The 21,144-nt window shown below is 43.7% G+C and overlaps 1 protein-coding gene across 2 annotated transcripts in view; it reads right to left on the reverse strand.

The window, feature by feature from the left end:
- Positions 1-9,880, reverse strand: part of CCDC28B (coiled-coil domain containing 28B) — an 81,844-nt gene extending 71,964 nt beyond the window's left edge. For both annotated transcript variants that reach the window (XM_069757012.1, XM_069757013.1), the window contains exon 1: positions 9,747-9,880. The gene's annotated coding sequence lies outside the window, so the exon portion shown is untranslated. The remainder of the gene's footprint in view (positions 1-9,746) is intronic.
- Between the last annotated feature and the right edge of the window lie 11,264 nt (positions 9,881-21,144).

A 21,144-nucleotide genomic window follows, 5' to 3' on the forward strand; every position in this document is an offset into this window, starting at 1 on the left:
ACTAGGTGCCAAGGATACACCAAACACCGCACTGATGAGGTTGCCCAGCGTTCAGCCTCCGAATCAAGAGAGTTCTTCTCTCCCTCAGCTATGCTGATTTTTAGAAAGTAGTGATGAGCGAACGTGCTCGGATAAGGTGTAATCTGGGCATGCTCCGGTGCTAACCAAGTGTCTTCAGCATACTCGAAAATTATGTACGAGTCCCCGCGCCTGCATGTCTCGTGGCTGTTCGACAGCCGCGACACATGCAGCCCCGAGGCCTTGAACATATTATTCAAGCACGCCAAACTAACTAGCTCAGCAGCCGAGCATGTTCGGAAACACCTTATCCGAGCACGTTTGCTCATCACTAGTCATTGTCTGAAGGTGGAACAGTATGGGGTTCCTGACAATGCTAAACTGGACATCATGTGGGTAACATGAGAAGGAGGCCACCGGCGTGGGCGGACATATCCTTGGTGCAATGTGTACACTTACACAGGGGCCCAAGAGGTAAAGGGGCTATTTCCACCTCCAGTGCAGGAGAAATTGTGCATTATGATGACCTATTGAACTGCAAAGCGCCCATATACTGCTCTTGCATAGGGGCCCTCTTCTCTCTGCATCTGCCCCTGGACTAGGGAAATAGCATTGTCCATTTTTGAACTTTTAGGCTATGTGCACATGGTGCGTTTTTGGTGCGTTTTTACTGCAGTTTTTCCATGCAGAAATGGGACAAAAACGCTATGGAAACCTTATGCAAGCTAATTCAATGACAATCCTGAAGTGCTGTGTATATGATCAGTAAATTTGTAGTGCATTTCTTTCTGCAGCATGTCAATTCTTTGTGCGTTTCTGCAGCATTTTCCACACTGACTTCAAGTGAGTCAGTCAAATCCACAGCAAAATGCAGGTATAAAAAGATTTGCGGATTTGCTGCAGATTTACTGAGTTTCTATTTGCGTTTCTACCTGCTCCCTATGGTGTCTCCCACGCGGTCATCTGCGTGACCGCGTGGGAAACAGCGGCATGGTAGTTCTTATTGGCGGTAACGCTACCACTGGTAAGACGGTCGGTCAGAGCACTGCGGGGTCATGTTGTTGGATGTCAGCGTGACCCCGCAGCTGTGACTGTGACCCACAGCAGTGACCCGCGGTAAAAAGCTTACCGCAGGTCAGCAGGCGTGGGCTAATAAGAGACTACTCCTCCGATCAGCTTATGTCTGCTGTCAATGATAACAAGGGATGGCAGGAGCCGCTGATGGGAGACGTAGGCCCTCGTCAGCCGGCGCCTGTAATCACACTTTAAAAAAAAAAAAATAATAAAAACAACACAACGTGTAAAATAATCACATACATATTTAAATAAAAATAAAAACACAACGTATACTCACCTTAACATCCAATCCCCAATGCCCATGTGTCCTAGAAATAAATTTAAAATAAATTTTTTCTGGGTTCCCCCTGTAAACTAACCAGTAAAGACTAATCAAACAGCTGTAAGCTGATATTAATTGCCTAGGAACCTTTATGGCTATTGGCTCCTTCCCAGAATATTAAGATCAGCTGTCAGCTTTCACTCTGCTGGTTATGCTGTTTGGTTAAAGCCTATGTAGGTTCATTCTGTTAACACTCCTACATAGGCTGCTGACAATGTGTGAGTGTTTGTTTGTGTGTATGTTTGTGTGTATGTTTGTGTTTACTTACCGCCTTAGTAACCAGGGTGTCGGGCTGACACCTTTTCATTACTAAGCCTAGGGTTTGGTGTCAATGACAGCTGCTGACACCAAGTCCTAATCCAATTACTTTGATGCTACTGCATCAGAATGAAAAAGTTCGCGTTGAACCAAGAAATTACATCACACAAAAATGTTTTTTATATCTTTTAGCTTAAAAAAAGCATTCATTGCTGTACAAAAACGCATGCAAAAAGCATGGCAAAAGACGCATACAAAATTGCAGCAAAAAGGCACCAAAAATCGCAGTAAAACACGTGTTATTCCAGCAGCGTTTTTGCTTCCAAGAGATGCAGAAACCTTGCAGAAATTTCTGCACGCAAATACTCAATGTGTGCACATAGCCTTAGAGAAGACTGCAGTATTCAGACAAATGTATACTATTAATATAGCGAGCAAACGGGCTGTTGCAAACTACTTAGACTTCATTCAGATGTTCATTTTTCACGTACGTTTTCTATCTGTGATTTTCACCTATCAAGCAAACCGATTTCAAGTGTCTGAGAAAATAAATCACACAGACATTTTTGATTTTTTAACTAAAAAAAAATATTTTTTACTCTTTTTTTTATCTCTAGTATAGTGTCAAAATGATGTCCTGAGCCTTAGCTTCAAAGACGGACCAGGTAGCGACCATCAGCAGACGCCCGACTGTCATGACAACCCATCAGCACCCCATCAGTGGATTGCAGAGATGGAAGATGGAAAACTGTATTCGTGGGCATCAGCGATTGTGCCATTTAAATGCCGCTGTTCATGATTATAGCGGCATTTAAATGGTAAAACTGCAGATAATGGATCAAGTTCTGGTTGGTTTTGTCACAGTATGATGCTGGCTATGTAAAACACCCAGTATCTGTCAGGTATGGTATATGGGTTTGGCTCCAGAGTCTGCCTCATACACCATGTATCAGTAAGGGGTTAAAGATATTGCAGCAGAGAGAACCTGGGAATGGGCAACTGTCTATTGGGTATAGAGCCCTCTAATTCTTCCCCTACATATACTCTTCTTTCTCTCCTCTCCCTGTACAGATCTCTTGACTGAGCCAAGCATTTATGTGTGTGAGGGAGATGGAAGAGCTCACTTCTCCGGCCTACAGCCATCTAATATGTTTGGGTACCTCACGTGTAGGGAAGATGGGGGTCCATTGGTTGGTACCCCTTCTCCATTAGTATTGGACCCCTCCTCCATTAGACCTTACAACAGTGGAGTAACCTGCCTCTACAGTACAAACTTCACACTTCACTCGCCTATATTTACAGTTGTGGCCAAAAGTATTGACACCCCTGCAATTCTGTCAGATAATACTCATTTTGTTCCTGAAAATGATTGCAAACACAAATAAATTCTTTGTTATTATTATCTTCATTTAATTTGTCTTAAATGAAAAAACACAAAAAGAATTGTCCTAAAGCCAAATTGGATATAATTCCACACCAAACATAAAAAGGGGGTGGACAAAAGTATTGGCAATGTTGGAAAAATCATGTGATTCTTCTCTAATTTGTGTAATTAACAGCACCTGTAACTTACCTGTGGCACCTAAGAGGTGTTGGCAATAACTAAATCACACTTGCAGCCAGTTGACATGGATTAAAGCTGACTCAACCTCTGTCCTGTGTCCTTGTGTGTACCACATTGAGCATGGACCAAAAGAACTGAAGACCACAGAACTGTTTGAGGACTTGAGAAACCAAATTTTGAGGAAGCATGAGCAATCTCAAGGCTACAAGTCCATCTCCAAAGACCTGAATGTTCCTGTGTCTACAGTGCGCAGTGTCATCAAGAAGTTTAAAGCCCATTGCACTGTGGCTAACCTCCTTAGATGTGGACGGAAAAGAAAAATTGACAAGAGATTTCAACGCAAGATTGTGCGGATGTTGGATAAAGAACCTCGACTAACATCCAAACAAGTTCAAGCTGCCCTGCAGTCCGAGGGTACAACAGTGTCAACCTGTACTATCCGTCGGCGTCTGAATGAAAAGGGACTGTATGGTAGGAGACCCAGGAAGACACCACTTCTTACCCCGAGACATAAAAAAGCCAGGCTGGAGTTTGCCAAAACTTACCTGAAAAAGCCTAAAACGTTTTGGAAGAATGTTCTCTGGTCAGATGAGACAAAAGTAGAGCTTTTTGGGCAAAGGTATAAACATAGAGTTTACAGGAGAAAAAAAGAGGCATTCAAAGAAAATAACACGGTCCCTACAGTCAAACATGGCGGAGGTTCCCTAATGTTTTGGGGTTGCTTTGCTGCCTCTGGCACTGGCCTGCTTGACCGTGTGCATGGCATTATGAAGTGTGAAGATTACCAACAAATTTTGCAGCATAATGTAGGGCCCAGTGTGAGAAAGCTGGGTCTCCCTCAGAGGTCATGGGTCTTCCAGCAGGACAATGACCCAAAACACACTTCACAAAGCACTAGAAAATGGTTTGAGAGAAAGCACTGGAGACTTCTAAGGTGGCCAGCAATGAGTCCAGACCTGAATCCCATAGAAAACCTGTTGAGAGATCTAAAAATGGCAGTTTGGAGAAGGCACCCTTCAAATATCAGGGACCTGGAGCAGTTTGCCAAAGAAGAATGGTCTAAAATTCCAGCAGAGCATTGTAAGAAACTATGAAAAATAAACAAATGTCCAGGAAGGCGCTGCCTTGAAAACTGAGTTAATCTGCAGCAAATATAATGATGAAAACCACCCTATTCATCCAAAGAAAAACACTATAAAGAATATATAAAAAGTATATTTGCGCTCAAAATGTCAGTATATAAATAAGGATATAACACCATGAAGCCAAGCGTTAATAAGGTGCATCCGCATATGGCATACCTTAATCCTGGTGCGCTGTGTATAGACGTGTGTCTCCTGGTAGTGCAAAGTCCTGTAGATAATGTCCGTAGATGTCCTTAGAAGCTGTTATGCAAATTCTGGCAGATGCCAGAAGATGGCTGATAAAAAACAAAATCGCAAGTGCCGGTATATCGGGGGTCGCCGTCGCGGCCGGTGACAGGCGTGCCTCCCCACAGAAAGCTAGACCGGATGTGCCGTGCACAGGCACAAAAAACTCTATCACAAGAATAGAGCCGGCATTGTAAGAAACTCATTGATGGTTATCGGAAGTGGTTGGTCGCAGTTATTTTGGCTAAAGGTTGTGCAACCAAGTCCAGAGCGGAGCGTGCGGCCGCACAGCAATACATGGAGCTGCACGCTCCATTCCGGAGTGCCGGTGCCAGAGCTTGGTTTTCACCTGCGAGACTCGGCCGTATCTCGCTGTAGTGTGACCCTGGCCTTAGGCTGAGGGTGCCAATACTTTTGTCTGGCCCATTTTTGGAGTTTTGTGTGAAATGATCAATGTTTTGCTTTTTGCTTCATTCTCTTTTGTGTTTTTTCATTTAAGACAAATTAAATGAAGATAATACCAATAATTGCAATAATTTTCAGGAAGAAACTGAGTATTATCTGGCAGAATTGCAGGGGTGTCAATACTTTTGGCCACAACTGTATCTACTGGCTGGTTTTAGGCCTGGTGTAGTTTGTGCCATTAGTAATAAAAGTATATGTAGTATTATCTCCCCACATCAGAAAATAACGCAGCAGCAAGTATCACCATTGTCATAGTAAAAAGAAAAAAACTTTCCCACTTGTACCGTCATTTTTTTAACTCCTCTTATTGTGAGTGATGGGGGGATGGGAGATTTGAGACCTCAATTCTACTGATATTAAAGGTTCATGGTGATGATGCCTCTGATAATGGATGATAAATGTTCTTTCTGTGCATATCCTTTCAAACGGAACCCGTCACCAGTTCTGTCCTGCGTCAGCTAAAACTATGACCTTAATCAGCGCCTCTGCTGCAGTCCATCAAAGGTTATATAACCCCCTGACTTCTGAATACTGCCCAAAAAAACCTTTTGAAGTTCTCCCGCGCTGTATGTTAATCCTGTCGGTCTGGTCCAATGGGCGTTGTTTTGCGAGTCGGCAATTTCTATGCGCATGCGCAAGATGTGCCAGACTATGTGGATGACGCAGGAGGTGTCATCCACGTCTATTATAACAGGAGGATGGCTGTCAGCAACATGGGGGTGGCATAGCGAAGCCAAGAGGAGGGATAGAGACTGTAGGCAACCAGGCTCATCGGACCGGACCGACAGGAATAACATGCAACTTAAAAATGTTTTTTGGAGGTATACTGTGCGAGTCAGGGGCTTATACAACCATTGACAGACTGGAGCACAGGCGCTGATTAAGGTCACAGCTTTAGATAACACAGGACCAAACTGGTGACAGGTTCACATTAAATACTCATGGTACTTTTTTTTAGAAAAGTTCCTGAAACATTTTCCAAGGAAACATGGGGCTGCTAAGGATAAAAATGCTAAACTGTATAAACATGATGGAAGTGAAATGCATTGGCTTGAAAGTAACACAACATACATCAAGATGCATTTATTAACTGCGATGTGTGAAGTGAATTTCTAAGAATGCAGATCACTTCAACTGCAATTTTTCAGTCTCTTTTTTTTCTTTATTGCAAGAAACAATGAGAAGGAAAAAACATAGAAACATTTACTGGCATTCTTTATGAATGGAGATACTGGGCTATAGCGGGATGCTGTTGATCTATTATATTCATATTTATCTTTTTTATTTTTTTCTGCGGACGCTGTTTTTTTTCCTCATCCTTTCAGGATGCTGCATACAAGTCTCAAAGGGAACAACCAGTCATGGTGAGAATGGTAGCTCATCTGCAGGACGGATATTATAGCAGATTGATATACATTTATGTTGGAGAAAGTTTCAGTAAAACTTTTAGTTAGGTCTCCTTCACACATCCATATCACCAGTACGTACTGTATGTTTTTTTCACTGATACCAAACATACCCATTTTAACCTTTGGGGCTATGCACATGTCCATGTTTTTGCACAGACTGTGTCCACTCAGAGACTTTTCTGTTTTTTTTTTGGACAGCACTGATGACAAGGGGCAATACAAGTCTTACGGGTCTGTGAAAAAGACAAATAGCACATGGATGGTACCAGTGTGCCATCTGTGTTTAACATTGCAAAGTATAGGAGGATTTTGTAATTTACTTCTTTTTTTAGTTATACTAGAAAAACACTGATGACACACTGATGTGAAACACTGATGATATCGGTGTCATACTGGAAAAATACTAATGACCATACTGATCCAAAACACTGATGATACCGGTGTCATAGCAGAAAACACTAACGACACACTGATCTAAAACACTGATGATACCAGTGTCATACCAGAAAAACAATGACAACACACTGATCTAAAACACTGATGATACCGGTGTCATACCAGAAAAACACTGATGACCACACTGATCCAAAACACTGATGATACAGGTGTCATAGCAGAAAACACTGACAACACACTGATCTAAAACACTGATGATACCGGTGTCATACCAGAAAAACACTGATGACCACACTGATCCAAAACACTGATGATACAGGTGTCATAGCAGAAAACACTGACAACACACTGATCTAAAACACTGATGATACCGGTGTCATACCAGAAAAACACTGATGACCACACTGATCCAAAACACTGATGATACAGGTGTCATAGCAGAAAACACTGACAACACACTGATCTAAAACACTGATGATACCGGTGTCATACCAGAAAAACACTGATGACCACACTGATACAAAACACTGATGATATCGGTGTCATACCAGAAAAACACTGATGACCACGCTGATCAAAAACACTGATGACCACACTGATACAAAACACTGAGGATATCGGTGTCATACCGGAAAAATACTGATGATACCGGTGTCATACCAGAAAAACACTGATGACCACACTGATACAAAACACTGATGATACCGGTGTCATACCAGACATACCAGAAAAACACTGATGACCACACTGATCAAAAACACTGATGACCACACTGATACAAAACACTGATGATACCGGTGTAAACCGGAAACCACTGACGACACACTGATCTAAAACACTGATGACAGCGGTGTCATACCAGAAAAACACGGATGACAACACTGATTCAAAACACTGATGATACCGGTGTCATACCGGAAACCACTTACGACACACTGATCCAAAGCACTGATGATACCGGTGTCATACCGGAAACCACTGACGACACACTGATCCAAAACACTGATAATACCGGTGTCATACCGGAAACCACTGACGACACACTGATCCAAATCACTGATGATACCGGTGTCATACCGGAAACCACTGATGACACACTGATCCAAAACACTGATGATACCGGTGTCATACCGGAAACCACTGACGACACACTGATCCAAAACACTGATGATACCGGTGTCATACCGGAAACCACTGATGACTCACTGATCCAAAACACTGATGATACCGGTGTCATACCGGAAACCACTGACGACTCACTGATCCAAAACACTGATTTAACCGGTGTCATACCGGAAACCACTGATGACACACTGATCCAAAACACTGATGATACCGGTGTCATACCGGAAACCACTGACGACACACTGATCCAAAACACTGATGATACCGGTGTCATACCAGAAACCACTGACGCCACACTGATCCAAAACACTGATGTTACCGGTGTCATACCAGAAACCACTGACGACACACTGATCCAAAATACTGATGATACCGGTGTCATACCAGAAACCACTGACGACACACTGATCCAAAACACTGATGATACCGGTGTCATACCGCAAATCACTGACGACACACTGATCCAAAACACTGATGATACCGGTGTCATACCGGAAACCACTGATGACACACTGATCCAAAACACTGATGATACCGGTGTCATACCGGAAACCACTGACGACACACTGATCCAAAACACTGATGATACCGGTGTCATACCGGAAACCACTGATGACTCACTGATCCAAAACACTGATGATACCGGTGTCATACCGGAAACCACTGACGACTCACTGATCCAAAACACTGATTTAACCGGTGTCATACCGGAAACCACTGATGACACACTGATCCAAAACACTGATGATACCGGTGTCATACCGGAAACCACTGACGACACACTGATCCAAAACACTGATGATACCGGTGTCATACCAGAAACCACTGACGCCACACTGATCCAAAACACTGATGTTACCGGTGTCATACCAGAAACCACTGACGACACACTGATCCAAAATACTGATGATACCGGTGTCATACCAGAAACCACTGACGACACACTGATCCAAAACACTGATGATACCGGTGTCATACCGCAAATCACTGACGACACACTGATCCAAAACACTGATGATGCCGGTGTCATATCGGAAACCACTGACGACAGACTGATCCAAAACACTGATGTTACCGGTGTCATACCAGAAAAACAATGACAACACACTGATCCAAAACACTGATGATACCTGTGTCATACCGGAAACCACTGACGACACACTGATCCAAAACACTAATGATACCGATTTTTCAGGTATGTGTTTTATACGGAAAATATTCAGTATATCTCTCTGCTCAGCTTCTCCTTCATAGATCGGACGGCATGTACAACGTGACTGCTTCCCTTTAACTGGAGTATTTCGATAAAGAGCCAGAATAATTGCACAGATGAGGGAGAGCTTAGCTATGACTCTGAATTATGTCTCAAGAATCACTCACGTTAATTAGTTTTCATTCAGCATTATTAATTTGTAATACCAAGAGTTCCTGACTGTAAGTTTGCCAAGTGGTTACATGTAACCGAAAGATGCGGATTATTACAGTAAACATAATAAACTCTGTACAGTACACTTATCAGAAGATATATTAGTGATAACTGTAAGACTATACGGTAGATAGGGCAGGGAGTGGGGACACAACAAGGAGCAGATGGTTTAGGGCTCCATGACAGAACACAACAAGCACAAAGAAGACATTAGGATGAGGATATAGGAGGTGTCAATAATCCCATTATGATAAAAGGAAGCCCAATGTTCTCCCCACATCCCAAACCGACCCCAATAAGTGAGAGTGGACATTACCTGGGCTGAAGGCGGATGATCCCTTCTCCTCACACTGATCCCTATGTACTTTGTGTACTAATCACGCCTCCATTATCCCAGTACCACTACACTGCTGTCACCTCGTCCCTCCTCTGTGTCTCCTCCTCCTCCTCTTCATCCATCCTCCACATCCCCCTCACACTGCTGGGCATCCCTGTGGTAACGCCTCGCTCACAGATGCAATATGCCTCCTCCTCACTCATCTAATCTCATCCAGTACAAATAGGTTTATTCTAAGCAGCACTTTACACTCTGTGCTATGGAAAGAGACCACTGTAAGAATAAGAATCTTTATTCATGTCCCACCCATAAATTCTCCTTATACAGCTGAACACAAAAGGGAAAAACCATCAGCGGGTTGAACGCAGGTCAGTTCCCCATACAAAAATTAAAGAAATGAAAGAAAAGCATTTATTCCAATCAAGCTCTATGCCTGACATAAATGCTGTATTTTATTTTATGAGACTGCTGGATCACATTCAGTTCCATATTGCGGTCATCAACCTTATCTTTATTTCAACCACTGTGTTGCAATTTTTGTGTTGTGCTACCTCACAACCTGGAATTTCACTGGTTTTTTGAGAGTTTGCATTAGTTCACATAAAGAACATGCCTACAACTGTGACGCAGGGCTGCCACTATGAATTTTGGGGCCCCATACTGGCAAAATTTTCGGGGCCCCCTTGAGACTCCGCCCCGCCTCCACCCCTCGAACTGTCCACAGCCCACCGCTCTCTCTTGGAAAAACTCCACTTCTCCCCAATGACACATTAACAGTTCCCATCACCAGATCACATATATAGCCAGCAGACTTTGTTTTGGCCAAAAGATTTTTTAAGCCGCCACCACCACGACATGATAGACTCTTTTGGCCGGGCCCTACTCTACTCTAACCTATTAAACATGTGGTAAAATATGCAATACAATTTGGGTGTATTTTTAAATTTTTAAAATGACCAATAATATCACAAAAGGGACAAATACCACCGTACCATGACCAGACACCATATTACCACCATATAGTGACATATAATACCACATACAAAGAACAAATGCCGCCACACCATGTCCAAACCACATATTAAAACCACAGTGACCGAATAATATCACATGCAAGGGACAAATACCACTGCACCATGACCAGACCACATATTACCACCACATGGTGACCAATAATACTACAAAGAAGAAGGAACAAATACCACCACACCATAGCCGGACAACATATTACCACCACATAGTGACTGAATACTACAATACTGATCGGTAATAAAAAAAACACAATACAAATATCACCATATGTGCCATTATACACAGGAGATCTGTACTTAGTATGCAGTGTCAGTGTAAAGGGAATACAGTTATCACTGGTGATATTGTACACAGGACCATATATAGTATACAGTGTATAGTATCAGTGTATAGGTAACACACTGGCTCACCAGTGACGCCTCTAGGTGAAGTCTTTCATCTTCATCCAGCACAGATCGACGTCACTTCTTCCTGCCAGGGCTAGTCTCTGCGGGAAATAACACAGTTAGCTAGAGCACCGCTTGCAGAACACATTACTTATTACTCCATTCTTGCCCCGTGTCTCCATTCTGCCCCATCTCCATTCTCCACCTTGTCTCCATTCTTGCCCCATGTCTCCATTCTGCCCCCTGTGTCTCTATTCTGCCTCCTGTGTTTCCATTCTTGCCCGGTGTCTCCATTTTTCCGTGTCTCCATTCTTGCCCCGTGTCTCCATTCTTGCCCCGTGTCTACATTCTGCCCCGTGTCTCCAATCATACCTCGATCTTTCACCCTGCCCCTTCTCCATTCTGCCCCGTGTCTCCATTCTTGCCCTGTGTCTCCATTCTGCCGTGTCTCCATTCTTGCCTTGTGTCTCCATTCTTGCCCCTTGTCTCCATTCTGCCCCACTATGTCTCCATTCTTCCCCTGTGTCTCCATTCTGTCCCATGTCTCCAATCATACCTCGATATTTTTCACCCTTCCCTTTCTCCATTCTGCCCCCGTGTCTCCATTCTTGCCCTGTGTCTCCATTCTTGCCCCGTGTCTCCATTCTTGCCCCGTGTCTCCATTCTGCCCCCGTGTCTCCTTTCTGCCCCCATGTCTCCATTCTGCCCCGTGTCTCCAATCATACCTCGATACCTTTCATCCTGCCCCCTGTCTCCATTCTGCTCCCGTGTCTCCATTCTCCACCTTGTCTCCATTCTTGCCCCGTGTCTCCATTCTGCCCCGTGTTTCCATTCTTGCCCCGTGTCTCCATTCTCCACCTTGTCTCCATTCTTGCCCCGTGTCTCCATTCTGCCCCGTGTTTCCATTCTTGCCCCGTGTCTCCATTCTGCCCCCGTGTCTCTAATCACACCTTGATATCTTTCACCCTGCCCCTGTCTCCATTCTGCTTCCGTGTCTCCATTCTCCACCTTGCCTCCATTCTTGCCCCGTGTCTCCATTCTTCCCCATGTCTCCATTCTTGCCCCGTGTCTCCATTCTGCCCCCGTGTCTCCAATCACACCTTGATATCTTTCACCCTGCCCCCTGTCTCCATTCTTCCCCGTGTCTTACCTTGCCGCGCTCCTGCTGCGAGCGATTTTCCCTCCAGGCTGAAAGAGCGCGCTCGCTGGCGATTGACAATGATGTCAGACACCGGTGACGTGCACACTGACGTCAGCTGCCAGCTTCCTATTGGCTGGTGGCTTTAAATTTTGCCATGCGAGTCCGGGCCGGGCCCGCACGGCAATGGAGTGTAACTGAACCCTGCATCTCGGACGAAGGGTTCAGTAAATCCTGCAGCTGAGGCCCGATCAGCAGAAGAGACGGGGCCCAATGTGAGCCCCTCTGCAGACTGGGCTCCATATGCCAGTCAGGGCAGTAATGCCCTAATGGTGGCCCTGACTATGAGCATTTGGCTTTCTTTTTATTATGAAGCAAAAAGCATATAGGTGCACTTTTGGTGTAATACGGATAATGGTGGCAGAAAGCTGAGTGGTCCTCCCATACTGATGCATATCTTGCTTATATTAGCGAAGAAACTACTCCTTAAATACTGGTTAGATCCAAACTCCCCCCCACTGCAGAATTGATAACACAAATGAAGCATTTTAAGGAGGTGGAACAAAGGGATGCCTTGGGTAATAAAGAAGTGCAAGCGGGCAAGTTTCTTCTGAAATGGAGGCAGTTTTTTGTGAATTGTTGCTCTTTAGTGGAAAAAATTTATATGGTTGTGCCCATCACATCTACAGCTTGGTATATACTTGAGGATCTCAACAACAATCTGGGGTTACTACATCTGAATTAAAGTAGGGGAGGATATCTCCAGGACAAAGTTTATAATTCAATTACAGTATGACAGTTTTCTTCATGACGGTGTTCAATAAAGATCAATTTCAGCTAGTTCACACCCTTAATTTGTTGATCATAATTTGCAGTCTTTAATGTTAATTTTTTTTTATACCATACTTAATTCGCAAAAATTTGTATTGTACGCCTTGTCTGTATTTGGGGATCTAGATTTATCTGAAAGTCTGGTTTGTTATTGTATTTTTAAAAAAATTCTATAAAAATGGTTATAAAAAAACAAATATGATGAAATAACTAAAAACGTCAGTGCGCATAAGTATTCACTTCCCTAAAGTCTGTACTTTGTGGATCCTCCTTTTGCAGCAATTACAGCTGCAAGTCGCTTTGGATAAATCTCTATGAACTTTCCACATTTTGCCAAAACTGCTCCAGCTCCATTGGATTAAGGCCTAGGCTTTGGTTAGGCCACTCTAAAACATTTACACGTCTCCCCTTACACCAATCAAGTGTTGCTTTAGCAGTATGCTTTGGGTCATTTTCTTGTAGGAAGGCGAACATCCGTCCCAGTCTCAAATCACTTGCAGACTGAAACAGGTTTTCCTAAAGAATATCCCTGTATTTCGCACCATCCGTCTTCCTCTCGACAATTATCCCTGTCCAAGCTGCCGAAAAACATTCCCACAGCATGATACTGCCACCACCATGTTGCACAGTAAGCATGATGTCCTTGAGGTGATGAACTGTGTTGGGTTGAAGCCAGACAAAATGTTTACCTTGCTGGTCAAAAAGTTCTGTCTCATCAGACCACAGCATCTTCCTCCATACGTTTGGGGATTCTCCCACATGTTTTTAAGCAAATTCAAAATGAGCCTTAAAATTTTTGTGTGTAAGCAAAGACTTTTTTTCTGGCCACTCTTCCATATAAGCCACGTCTATGGATTATACAGCTTGTTGTGGTCTTATGGACAGATACTCCAGTCTCTGCAGGGGAACTCAGCAGCTCCTTCAGGGTTACCTTTGGTCTCTGTGCTGCTTCTCTGATTAATGCCCTCATTTCTGATAATGGATTTGATGGTGCTATGGGGTTTCCTCAGAGATTAAGATTTTTTTTATAACCCAACCCTGACTTGTACTTCTCAACAATTTTGGCCCTGACTTGTTTGGAGATCACCTTGTCTTCATGGTGTTGTTTGGGTAAAGGTCTCTCTTGCTTAACCCCTTAGTGACAGAGCCAATTTGGCACTTAATGACCAAGCCAATTTTTGCAATTCTGACCACTGTCACTTTATGAAGTTTTAGCTCTATCATGCTTCAAGGTATCCCACTGATTTTGAGATTGTTTCTTCGTGATATATTGTGCCTCATGCTAGTGGTAAAATTTAGTTGATGTACCTTGCGTTTATGAGAAAAATGGAAATTTGGCAAAAATTTTGAAAAGTTTCCAATTTTCAAACTTTTAATTTGTGTACCCTTAAATCAAAGAGTGGTGTCACACAAAATAGTTAATAAATAACATTTCCCACATGTCAACTTTACATCAGCACAATTTTGGAAACCTTTTTGTTAGGAAGTTATGAGGGTTACAAGTTGACGAGCGATTTCTCATTATTCCAACAAAAATTTACAAAACCATTTTTTAGGGACCACCTCACATTTGAAGTGAGTTTGGGGGGTCAATATAACAGAAAATACCTAAAAGTGACACCATTCTAAAAACTGAACCCTTCAAGGTGCGCAAAACCACATTCAAGAAGTTTATTAACCCTTCAGGTGCTTCACGAGAACTAAAGCAATGTGGAAGGAAAAAATGAACATTTTACTTTTTTCACAAAAAATGTACTTTGGAACCAATTTTTTTATTTTCACAAGGGTATCAGGAGAAAATGGACCACAAAATTTGTTGTGCAATTTTTCCACCAATACCCCGTATGTGGGGGAAAGCCACTGTTTGAGCGGATGATAGGGCTCAAAAGGGTAAGAGCACCGTTTCACTTTTTGCACGCAAAATTGGCTGGAATCAATGATGGCGCCATGTCGTGCTTGGAGACCCCCTGATGTACCTAAACAGTGGAACCCTACAATTCTAACTCCAAACCCTAACACACCCCTAACCCTAATTCCAATTATAACCCTAACCCCAACACAGCCCCATCCCTAATCCCAGCCCTAACCATAACCCGAACCACAAACCTAACCCTAACACACCCCTAACCCTAAGCCCAACCCTAACCATAATCCCAACCATAACCACAACCCTAGCCCAACCTTAACTTTAGCACAACCCTAACCCTAGCCCACCCTAACCCTAACTTTAGCCAACCCTAACCATAATAGAAAAATGGAAATAAATAATTTTTTATTGTTATTTTTACCTAAGGGGGTGATAAAGAGGGGTTTGATTTACTATTTTTTTTTATTTTGATCAAAATGAACCAATAGGAAAAATTTCCTATTGTTGCCGGCCTGCAGATCTCGGCAGGCACACTGCTCATGTGCCCTCCATTTTCTTCCAGAAAGATGTCGCCAGCTGGGGGACATCACAGGGGGATGCAGGAGGATCCAGGGACACCGGAAGTACCGGGGGGATTAGGGGACATCAGAGGGGAGGAAAATTAAATGGGAAATCGGCTTTCTCTCCATGTTCAATTGGACAGAAAGTGGAAACAGTGATGCCAATGCTGATTGGGTGCTGGGCAACACGTATCATGCAACTGCACGAGAGACCTGGGACTGTGAGTGCCAACACAGCTGGAACAGCGCCGGCACAAGAGGCAAGTATAGGCTTTTTTATTTTATCGGTCTGTTGTTTGATCCCTGTCCAGAGCTTCTACGCGGTATGGGATTTTTCCCTCAACAGACAGCCTGCTGTCATGTCCCCCTGGCTGTGCTGAAGTTGTGAAGATGTTACCATGGACAGAGAAACATCCAGCAATCCTTGGTTGAGGTAAGACATGCCACAAAACGATTTCCGCCTCAGGCCCATCTGCTACTATATTTACTGAGTGGACAGTTAGGGAGATATGTGGACCTTGCCATTGATAGCGTTGCGCAGTGCACACCAGATTTTGGCCGCCACATGTTCGTGCAGGGCGGGGATGGCTCTCCTGGAAAAGTAGTAGCTGCTGAGAACCAAGTACTTTTTAAAAGTGTCCAACTTCACCAGCTGGAATGGCAGCATTTCAAAAGCCAGGAATTTGGGGGATGGATGGCTCCAGAGGTAAGGCTAAGTACGGCATAGTCCTTGCAGATACTGGGCTGTGTGTACAGATCCAACAGTCTTTTGGTTTTTGTCCTTCCATGTCTTTTATAAGAGCATGATGTCGAATAAGTTTGTTGTCCCAGTCAACATTTAAAAGTTTATCCAGTATGTCTGTAGAGTGCAAAAATCCAGCCAGCAAGGTGATTAGTAGAACAGTCATTCTGCTGGTGAAGTGACCTTTTTGCAGAGGTGCGTGGATCCAAGTGGACTTTCCTTCAAGTTTCACCAAGGTGGATGTGGTCAGTTGGACTTGGAACGGGCCATCAAACCGTGGATCTAGGCTCCTTCTCACGTGTCTGCGTATGGCTACTTTCACACTTCCGTCGGTACGGGGCCGTCGCAAACCGTCGGCCCGACGGACGTTGTGCTAAATTTAGGACAACGTGGGCAGCGGATGCAGTTTTACAACGCATCCGCTGCCCATTGTGATGAGCGGGGAGGAGGGGGCGGAGTTTCGGCCACACATGCACGGTCGAAAATGGGGGATACATCGCACAAAAAAACGTTACATTGAAATTTTTGTGCGTCGCATCCGCCAAAACACGACGGATGCGACGTGTGCCCATCTGTCGCTAATACAAGTCTATGGTCAAAAAACGCATCCTGCAAGCACATTTGCAGGATCCGTTTTTTGCCCATAACGACGGATTGCGACGGAGGAAAAAAGATGGAACTGTGAAAGTAGCCTTAGGCTGCGTATGACCACCCAATCATCTGGATTCAGCTGATGCACGTCTGCACTTTCATTAGGATCTGCAGCAGCTACTGGGATGGTGGGGGGGATGCTTGTGACACTGCTGGTGGTGATGCTGTCACATTCTCTTTTTGCCAGGAACCAGGTGGCCCTTTTGCTTGGCAGCGGGAGGAAGAGGCCAAGACCGCATAAGAAGGAGCCTTAGATCTTTCCTGGTTTTTCAGGTGTGTACTCCACTGCAGTTCGTGCTTTGCATCATTCAGATGCCCCGTCATGTAGGTGGTTGTTATGAACTGGTGATTTAGAACCACAATGGACCTGGTGGTTAAGAGCACAGAAAATGACCGGATAGTTACTAATAACATAGGACGAGCTCTGAGACGTGGGAACTCTGCTGACCGCAATCCCTAATCCTATCACACCACACTAGAGGTAGCCGTGGAGCGCTCCTGACCAGACCTAGGCGCCTCGGCACAGCCTGAGAAACTAGCTAGCCCTGAAGATAGAAAAATAAGCCTACCATGCCTCAGAGAAATTCCCCAAAGGAAAAGGCAGCCCCCCACATATAATGACTGTGAGTAAAGATGAAAATACAAACACAGAGATTAAATAGATTTTAGCAAAGTGAGGCCCGACTTACTGAATAGACCGAGGATAGGAAAGATAGCTTTGCGGTCAGCACAAAAACCTACAAACAACCACGCAGAGGGCGCAAAAAGACCCTCCGCACCGACTAACGGTACAGAGGTACTCCCTCTGCGTCCCAGAGCTTCCAGCAAGCAAGACAAACTAATATAGCAAGCTGGACAGAAAAAATAGCAAACAAAAGTAACACAAGCAGAACTTAGCTTATGCAGGGAAGACAGGTCACAAGAACGATCCAGGAGAGAGCAAGACCAATACTGGAACATTGACTGGAGGCCAGGAACAAAGAACTAGGTGGAGTTAAATAGAGCAGCACCTAACGACTTAACCTCGTCACCTGAGGAAGGAAACTCAGAAGCCGCAGCCCCACTCACATCCACCAGAGGAAGCTCATGGACAGAACCAGCCGAAGTACCACTCATGACCACAGGAGGGAGCTTGACCACAGAATTCACAACAGGTGGTGCTCAGGTTAAGAACATTTATACCTTGCTTCAGGCTCTGATGGAACAGAATGCACACCACCAGTGTCTTGTCATCAGCACATTGCCTGAAGAAATGCCACACCAGGGAACTCCTTTGAACTGACTTTGGTATGCTCAGTTAGTCGGCGCGGTTGGCAGTAGCATCCGATGTACTGGCCGCTATGCTTTTGCACCCTACTCCCGCGTTTGCTGTGCAGCGTGACCACCACCTCTTCCTCCGAACTGCCCACATCACTCAGATGGCCTTGACTCCATGTGGGGTCTAGGATCTCATCATCCCCCTGCATCATCTTCCACCCTCTCCTGCTTGCCGGTCTGCCCTCCTTGCCGGTCTGTACACTGCAGAAAGTAGATGCAGTGGTCTCCTGACCATTTGCACTATCCTTTCCACATACTCATCCTCAAACAGAACAAGTGGTTGGGCATCAAAACACTCAGTCTCTTCCACTTATGGGGCAGGGCCAGATGAATGGCCCACAGAGCCACAGCCAACAGTCATCAAAAAGCAGAAGTGACTGCTGCATGACTTTGGGCTCGGACTGCTTGCCTGATTTGCACGTTTTACTGCGCTCGAACTTCTAACACTAAAACGGACATTCTGGAGAAGTCCGTGTCCAGAGTTCAGCACAGGACAGTAGCTGTCTGGTACAAACCCAAACTTTACAGTTCAAGTTCGCTCATCTCTAGAAGCCCCACATTTAAAGTTCCTTACCTTGGAAATGTTGAATCCAGGACAAAGAAGTGCTCTGACAAAATAGCCATAAATGTTATTCATTTGAAAGTAGACAGTTACAACACCTCTGTTCCCTGAAAGTAGTCAGTGTTTTAGGCGTATCCTGAAGCCCTAATTATATTGAAACATTTTACATTTTAGCACCAAAATGTGCACCATCCCCCATTGTACTTACGGAAGACAGGAATTGAAATATCATGTAAAATGATGCACATTTTTACTGCTCAAAACCTACAGCATATTAATCATTAGTGTCTTCAAGGGTTTCCCTTAAAGAGTTAACATCTAGTGCTGGAACATTAAATATGCAGCAGTATGTTAGCTATGCTTTTGTTTTCCTTTCACTAGGTGTTCCTATTAGTATGCATTGCACCTTTTGTCTATACATTTTATCTATTGGAGGAGTTCCTGGCAAGAGCCCTTGTATTTTTGTGGACGAGGGATTCTATCATATGCACATAAACATTTGAAACTAAAACTCAAGAAATGTACCTAATACAGCGTGATAGCCCGGTGTCACCATAGCGAAAAACTGCTGATCCTACTTCACACAAATAAAAGGCAAAACATGGCAGAGAATAGTCATAGCTTTAATGTGCGCCATGCATTGCTGCATTTCTTCTATGGTGGTGCTGCACAGGAAGGGAACACTAGCTACCCATTTCTTTCTCAAATAGTTTGAACATTGAAAGATCCATCATCTGCTTATTTTTGAAGGACCTTTTTAATTTTTATTAACAAAAAAAGAGAAAAGGTTTTAAACCTGAGATTACACCCACTAATCTCCAGACAACATATCAGTTTTACATTTTGCACACAGTGTGAACTGTAAGCAACACTGATTTTTATATGCAGCCATCTGGGGGAAATAAATGAGAATTGTAATACCGAACAGAATTTATATAATTACAAAGACCTCATTACTTTACTGACTACAGAGTGAAACATTTGTAAAACTGATACTTGCAAAGCGTGCAATAAAGAGTTAAGTAAGCGTGCAGTCCCAAGGATAGACCATCAGTGTTGAACCCTGGAAAACCCCTCAAGGCTATGTGAACAAGGTGTTTTTTTTCAGGTGGATTCCGGGTGACAAAAAGCACCCCATAAAATGAATGTAATGCTCCGCAATGTCTAAATGATGTGATTGGTAGGTGATCAAATACCTTTTCCCCACTGTATACAGAAGGTGATTATAAAAGGGTGGTGCAAAATTATAGCCTCTATATTCATAACCGAGAACATACCACAAATTTATTAACATGAAAAGGCACACAATCCAAGTTTTGTCAATACACTACATAGTTATATACGGTAGGTTGAAAAAAAGACCTAGGTCCATCAAGTTGAACCTTTCTCCACCAATTGTACATTTGTCACTAATTTAACTATAACCCACAATGTTATGTGTACTGAGAAAATCACCTAGTCCTTTTATTTAAAAAAAAAAAAAAAAAAAAAAAAAGCTGTTATAGTGTCTGCCATTATTACCTCTTGTGGTCGGGCTTTCCACAGCCTGACTGCTCTAACTGTAAAGAACCCTTTCCTGTTTAGCTGCTAGAATCGTCTTTCTTTCAGTAATGAGTGTCCGCTGGTCCTTGGTAAGATTTTGGAAGGTATAAGTCACGCGCCAGTCCTTTGTACTGACCACACATATGTTTGTATATGAGATCTTCTCTGAGGCGTCTTTTTTCTAAGCTAAACAAGCCCAACTTTTCCAACCTCTCCTTATATGAGAGGCCTTCCATCCCTTGTAATATTCTAGTTTCCCGCCTTTGAACTGACTAACTTCTGAATATCCTTTTTAAAATGTGGAGCTCAAAACTGTATCCCATATTCTAGATGTGACCTCACCAGTGATTTATAAAGGGATAACAATACGTTGGGATCGCAGCGTTTTATCTTTTTATACACCCTAAAATCTCATTTGCTTTTGCGGCTGCTGCTTGACATTGAGTACTGCTGCTCAGCTTACTTGTAACTAGAATACCCAAGTCCTTCTCCTGTTCTGTAATCTAAAATGTCTCAAGTGATTTCCACTGGTGACCCAGCAGATGTCTAGGGTATAATCCAGTTCTTAGCAGACACATGCCAGCATATCCTCCGACATGGACACTACTGTTTCAGTGAGACATTCTCTCAAGCCGATTCACCAATGTTGCGCTGTCCTCCATGATCGCCAAATCTAACACTGAGATTTCTGTATGGTGTATCCTTCAGCCACAAGATTTGAACGATCTGCTACAACACATCGCTGAAAC

The sequence above is a fragment of the Ranitomeya imitator genome, chromosome 3, assembly GCF_032444005.1.
Source record: "Ranitomeya imitator isolate aRanImi1 chromosome 3, aRanImi1.pri, whole genome shotgun sequence".
Taxonomy (NCBI): Eukaryota; Metazoa; Chordata; class Amphibia; order Anura; family Dendrobatidae; genus Ranitomeya; species Ranitomeya imitator.